Genomic DNA, 6,982 nt, shown 5'->3' on the forward strand with positions numbered 1-6,982 from the left:
TGACGAGAACGGAGGATCTGAATAGATATCTGTGAATCAACCTCGATCCAAAGAGGGAAAAGAGAAAGATCAGAACAAAGGATAAGACCCCTCCAGACCGCCCAGAGTTCCGCCCGGATAGTAGACCCAGCTCCAATGAACTCACTGAACGAAAGCAAGACCCGCCCAGAATGATCACGAACGACGCCACCAACCGAGGAATCCCCAGGATTCCCTCTCGAACTCCCATCCACATTCAGCTTAAAACAACCAGACGGCGGCCGAAGCCAACGAACAATCGCCGTCCGATGATATCTGTATAAGCAAACTGAAATCCCCAGCGATCGCGCCACCTGGAAAAAACCCACCCAATGCTTGGGTTTGACAGTACGCGCAGAATGGGCGAGGCGCAGGTAAGACAAGATCTGGAACTTCACCGTCTCTCCAGAAATGGAGAGCTGGCGGTGCTTCGCATCATTCCGAGCAGTCCAGAGAAACCACAAAATAATGAAAGGGAGAAACTCCCTCACATGGCCCCCTGGAGCCCAGACCAGATCTCTCTTCCACGCACTAAGGAATAACCTGAAATCCTCAGTGTCAGGGATACGAACCCCAAAGACAGCGCCCAAAAAATGCCAAACATGGCGGGCCACCGGGCTGCGAATAAACACATGTGTGAATGTCTCAGACATATCACAACACTGACAGCGAGACGCTAACGCAAAGCCACGGCGCTGAAGCACATCATCAACTGGGAGCCACTGATTCCAAAATCTCCAAAGAAAAAATGACATCGTAGGCCTCAACCAACTACCCCAACATGGCCGATTAATATCAGAGATCGGGGCGCGCAAACGGATCAACTCCCAAGCGGACTTGACTGAAAAAGCACCATCGGAGCTATGGATCCAACGAGCCGAATCCACCTCTCCCGAAAGAATCGGGACCAACATAATCTGCTCCGCAAAAGAAGGAGCCACAACTGAACAAAGAAGGTCAAAATCCCAGGTTCCCTCCGAAAGAAAATGGGAAACCCGGGCCCCTCGATCCCCACAGACCTCAGTCTGCCTGGACAAGGGGACATCACCGAACCAACAATCATCCCAAAAAGAAGCCTCTCCATGACCGACACGCCAGCGAATACCACTCTCCGCACGAGGCCTGATCTGGAGCAAACGCCGCCAAGTGGGAGAGATAAGACCACGAGAAGAAACACAAGCTGGGTGAGCCAAGAGACAATATTTCCTCATCAAAAATTTGGCCCAGAGGGAGGATCCCTGCCTGAACCGAAACCACAATTTTATAGAGAAGCTATCCACAAGATCTTTCAATCTGCGGAAGCCAAGACCCCCCTCTACCACAGGGAGGCAAGCCCGAGACCAGCGAGCCCAATGCCATTTCTTCTCCAAGGGCCTAGATCCCCAAAGAAAGGCATTGAAGGCTCTCTCAAGTTTTTCCATGACAGCCAACGGAGGCTGAACAACCTGAAACAAGTATATGGGCATCGAGAGGAGCACGCTACGAATGAGAGTCATGCGGCTCCCCGGAGAAAGAGTACGAATCTCCCAACCCTCCAGCCGCCTCCTAACAGACTGTAAGAGGGGCTCAAAAAGAGAACACGACCTATTGCCTCGAAATAAGGGAACTCCGAGGTACTTAATCGGCAGATGACCCTCCGCAAAGCCAGTGATACGCAAAAGTCTAGAACGAAGACGCTCAGAGCATCGCGGAGGTAAAATCAGGGAACTCTTGACAGCATTCACGAGCTGTCCCGAACAGTTCTCGTAGTGATGCAGAAAGTCTAAAAGACGCTGCATCCCACGAGACCCACCATTCGCAAAAATAATGATATCATCAGCATAGGCCAGGTGGGAAACCGAAAGATCACAACTAGAACGGTACCTAATAGCAGGATAACGCAAGTAGAGTCTGTCAAGGCCACGCGAAAGATACTCCGCCCCTAAAATGAAGAGAAGGGGAGACAATGGATCTCCCTGCCGGAGGCCCCTGGTAGAGCCGAAAAACCCCGAGAGAGAGCCATTGATATTAACGGAGAAATGGCAATGAGAAATGCAGGCCGAGACCAAAGCCACAACCTGCTCAGAGAAACCAAAATGACGCAAAACATCAAAAAGGAAAGGCCATTGGACCCGATCATAGGCCTTAGCCATATCCAACTTCAAAATAACATTACCACCACGATTGGGGAGAGTGAGACTATGAGTGAGCTCCTGAGCAAGGAGGATGTTATCAGAAATCATCCGCCCTGGAACAAAACCACTCTGATTCAAAGAAATGAGTCTCTCCGCCACAGCCCGCAACCGAGAGTACAACAACTTAGAAATGATTTTGTTCGTGACATTACACAGGCTGATCGGACGGAAATCCGACCAAGCCCGAGCACCCTCGACTTTTGGGATCAAAGTAATCGTGGTGGCTGTAAAGCTCTGAGGCAGAGGAGAGCCTCTGAAAAAATCCAAAACCGCATCCAACACATCCTGATGAACTATCTCCCAGCAATGCTGGAAAAACGCCGAAGAGAATCCATCAGGGCCTGCCACACTGTCAGGAGAAATAGAGAAAACAGTCGCACGCACCTCCTCAAGGGAGGGGGGTGGTAGTAATCCCAGAATTATCCTCATCAGAAATCACCGAAGGAAACCCCGAGAAATCGGGACAATCAAGCACAAAGGGATCCCCAGTGAGTAAGTGCTGAAAAAACGAGGCACCCGACTGCTGAATCATCTCAGGAGACGTCAGGCAAACCCCATCATCCCATATACGGAAAATCTTATTAGCCACACGCTTCTTCTTAACCATGTTATGAAAGAGTTTGGTGTTCCGCTCACCATCCTCTAGCCAGTTGCATGCAGCTTTTTGTTTCCAAAAATCCGCCTCCATGGCGGTGACACGAGCCAGATCCGTATTCCGATCGGACAGGGCAGTCCAATTCGAATCTGAAGGATCGGCCTCACAAACAAGCTCAGCAGAACGAACTGCACTCTCAGCCTCGGTGATTTTATCAAAGATGTTACCAAAAACATCCCGATTCCACCACTTGAGGTGAGCCTTAAGACGCTTCAACTTGACAAAAAGACGCGACATACCGCTCTGACTGCAAGGCAAATACCAATTGAGCCTAACGGTCTGCAAAAAACCATGATGCCGAAGCCACATACGCTGGAAGCGAAACGAGCTCGGCCCACGGGCAAAAACCGGAGCGGTGACCAAAAGCGGACAGTGGTCAGAAACAGTACGGGGAAGATGTTCAACTCGAATGGAGCTGAAATGATCACCCCAATCAACGGATACCATAACCCTGTCCAACCGCTTCCAAATGGTCTTATTCGTCCAAGTGAACGAAGACCCCTCAAAACCAGCATCAATCAAACCAGAATCCATAATGAAAGTGTTGAACTCCTCCATGGGTAGCAACCTACCACCACGGGTGCCCAAACACTCAGACGCATCACGAACAACATTGAAATCCCCACCCACCAGCCAAGGACCCAGAACAGGCTTGACATGAAGCAGGGAAGACCAGAGATCACGACGCTCAATATAATCACATCTGGCATAAACAAAAGAACAAAAAACAGATGTGGGCAAAAAAGGAGCAGAAATCTTAATGTGAAGGAACTGAGCATGATCAAGAACACACTCAGCCTGCACATCAGCAGCAAAAAACACCCAAATGTGACCAGAAAGATTCGAAATGACCCGAGAAAAACCAAGACGACGAGTCATGAATCGCTGATCTAAATCGATCATCGGCTCCAAAACAGTCAAAACCTTAATCTGTTTCTCCTTAACAAAAGCGTGAAGCCTCTGTTGGGACTCTGAACCCCGGAGTCCCCGGATATTCCAGATTAGGAAATTCATGATGAACGGGCAGCAGAAATGCCTGATCGCTTCCTGAGCGACCCAGGGAGGTCATCCCTCCCCCTCTTTTTCTTAACATCTGGCATATCTGAATCCAAGATGCCGTCCTCAGACGCACGACCATCACCTGGTTCAGAATGTCTATCAAAACCCTGGTCAAGATCCTCAACAAGCCTCTCACAGACAACCCTCTCAGCAACAGGAGAACCCTGCCTATCAACCAACTGAGTGAACAAAGAAGAAGCATCGGCAGGGGACGGAGGGCCAGAAGGTATCGAGTGAGAACTATGATTCTCCAAACAGATCACGGGTTCAGAAAACACCGTGTCAATACCAGCATGCGGAGACCCCAAAACCTCCGCACAATCCACAAAAGGAGTAACATCCTCCTCCTCCAACTCTTTAGCCCCAGACTGGGCTGACACACCTCCAAAAGCCAACGGGGAAACCTCAACGGTGGGTGAACACAAACCTTCAGAACCCATACCCCCGGAGGGATCAAACTCCAAAGGAGGACCACCGGTGATATCAACACCCACCTCCCCCAAATGGGGCCCACTCACAGAAGTGGAACCAACTAACACAGTAGAATCAAAAGTCTGCGCCTCCTGCTGCCAAGGAGAAAGGACATCAAAAGCATTCGAAGTACTTTTCAACAGTGAAGGACCTTGCCCTGGAGGGGGGACAGCAGTAGGTGGAGCACGACGCGCAGGCCGTCTCCTTCTACGACGCTTAGGACCAACAAAAGTCTCAGCATTGGGGTCCTGAGGACCCGGGACATCACCGGGAATGACACCCTCCTGGGGTGACTGACCCGAAGCAGCCGTCTGAGACGGAGGGACTGGGCCAAAAGACTTAGGCCGGGTCGGCCGGGGATTCTTGCCATGTGAGTAACAAACACTCGTGGCGTGTCCCAGCATTTTGCAATCAGTGCAGTATGCCGGGATCCTCTCATATACGACCTCAATCTCTTGAATGTGATCGCCCCAGCCCACCCAAATGTGTTGAACAGGAGGCTCCAACACGTTAACTTCCACACAAACCCGGGCAAAAGCCCCACGAGAAAGCTCAGCGGTGTGGTCATCAACTTTGATAGGGTTACCCAAAAGTTTAGCAATCGCACAAAGACTCTTTTTATCATATAAATGCAGGGGTAATTCTGGGATCCGAACCCAAACAGGAGCAAGCGGAGACTCCGCTTGAAACTTGAATTCCGGAGTCCACTTTGAAAAACGAATGCCAAGGGGCCCAACGAACATACTACTCTTCGTCCAAAGACGAGCATAATCTTCCTCACTAGAGAGGATGATCACCATAAATCCCCGAGGTAAAAATTTCAAACTAAACGGTCGCCCAAAACCAAATTTATCAAAAGCCGTGGAAATAGAAGAGTTTGGGACAAAGGACCGATTACCTGAAATTTTGCCAACCAATGCATACTTGAAAGGCTCAGATAATGAGGAAATAGTCTCAGACGAAAATTTAATGCCTGGCTTTCCATCCAAAAAAGACGGCGCAGGCATCTCCTCCATCGAATCAAGCACCTCCAAAAAACTATTTTTCGCAGAACGGGGCGAGGGAGGTGCCAAAACATCCTTAAAGGAAACGGGATGTGAAACTCCAGAAATATGATGAGTAGGATCAGTAGAAGTACCTGGAACGACAGAGGTAGCACGCCTATTCCGCAAAGTTGACTTCCCGGCGTTGACCGTTGACTTTAGCGTTGACTTTCCGACCGAAGAACCACAGTTGAACGGCGAAGGCCCAGAGAGCATGGAACCGGAATCAAACACAGCAGAACCGGGCGGAGGAGGGGCGAAATCAGCTGAAACAGTGGTAGGAATTTGATTGGAAACCGGAAATTGGGCGTTTCCGATCGCCGGCGGTTTTTCAGAAATTGAAGATGGCAACACATTGCCCATGGAAGGACGATCACAACCCTGAAAGGAATTGAAGAAATATGCCGGCGAAGTGCCTGAAATCGGCGACGGAAAAGACGCAGATGGGGCGACCGACACCGCATTCTTAGATCTAAAATTCCCGGCGATATCGAACACCGATTGACCTGATTCATGAACCATTGTCTTCGTCTGGACCTGGGGATCACAGATCGGGGTTCGATTTAAACTAACATTGCCGGAGGTGGCCGGATTTTGAGGAAAACCAGACGACTGCGCAGTGAACAGTACTGCCGCAGCTTCAACCGTCGATTGCGCCTGAACGGAGGAGAAAGACGGTCGCGCAGGTGAAGGGAAAGAACGCTGAGGAAGAGACGAAGCTAATGAGTGGTCGGCGGCACCAAGAGAAGCATCGGTGGCCGGCGGCGAAGTGGAGCGAATTTCAGGCGAAGAAACGATCGGAGATTTGGAGGGGTTAACGGACTCGGTTTGGGCTGAAACTTGGACAGGTTGGTCGCCGTGGGGAGGCGTTCAGGTGGAGTGGTTGGCCGGCCGGGATCCGGCGGCGGCGGCATGGCGGCAGGTGGGGCGTGAATAGTGACGGGATTAGTGTGTTTTTTTCTCACTTTTACTGTGTGTTTTTTCAGAGAAAATTTTTTGGGGGCAAATGGGTCTGGTTTGGTGAGGGTTAGGGTTTGGGTTTAGGGTTTAGTTTAAGGTTTAGGGTTTAGGTTAGGGTTTAAGGGTTTAGGGTTTAGGGTTTAGGGTTTTATAGGTTTAGGGTTTAGGGTTTTTTTAGGGTTTTTTAGTTTAGGGTTTAGGGTTTAGGGTTTAGGTAGGGTTAGGGTTTAGGTTTTAGGGGTTTAGGGTTTAGGGTTTAGGGTTTTAGGGTTTAGGGTTTAGGGTTTAGGGTTTAGGGTTTAGGGTTTAGGGTTAGGGTTTAGGGTTTAGGTTTAGGTTTAGGGTTAGGTAGGTTTAGGGTTTAGGGTTTAGGGTTTTAGGGTTTAGGGTTTAGGGTTTAGGGTTTTAGGGTTAGGGTTTAGGGTTTAGGGTTTAGGGTTTAGGGTTTAGGGTTTAGGGTTTAGGGTTTAGGGTTTAGGGTTTAGGGTTTAGGGTTTAGGGTTTAGGGTTTTAGGGTTTAGGGTTTAGGGTTTATTTTTTTTTTTTTTTTTTTTTTTTTAAAAACACCGCCGGAGGCGGGGGGGTTAGGCAGACCCCTACTG

Source organism: Primulina eburnea, unplaced genomic scaffold (genome assembly GCF_022965805.1).
Source record: "Primulina eburnea isolate SZY01 unplaced genomic scaffold, ASM2296580v1 ctg1404_ERROPOS492791, whole genome shotgun sequence".
Lineage (NCBI taxonomy): Eukaryota > Viridiplantae > Streptophyta > Magnoliopsida > Lamiales > Gesneriaceae > Primulina > Primulina eburnea.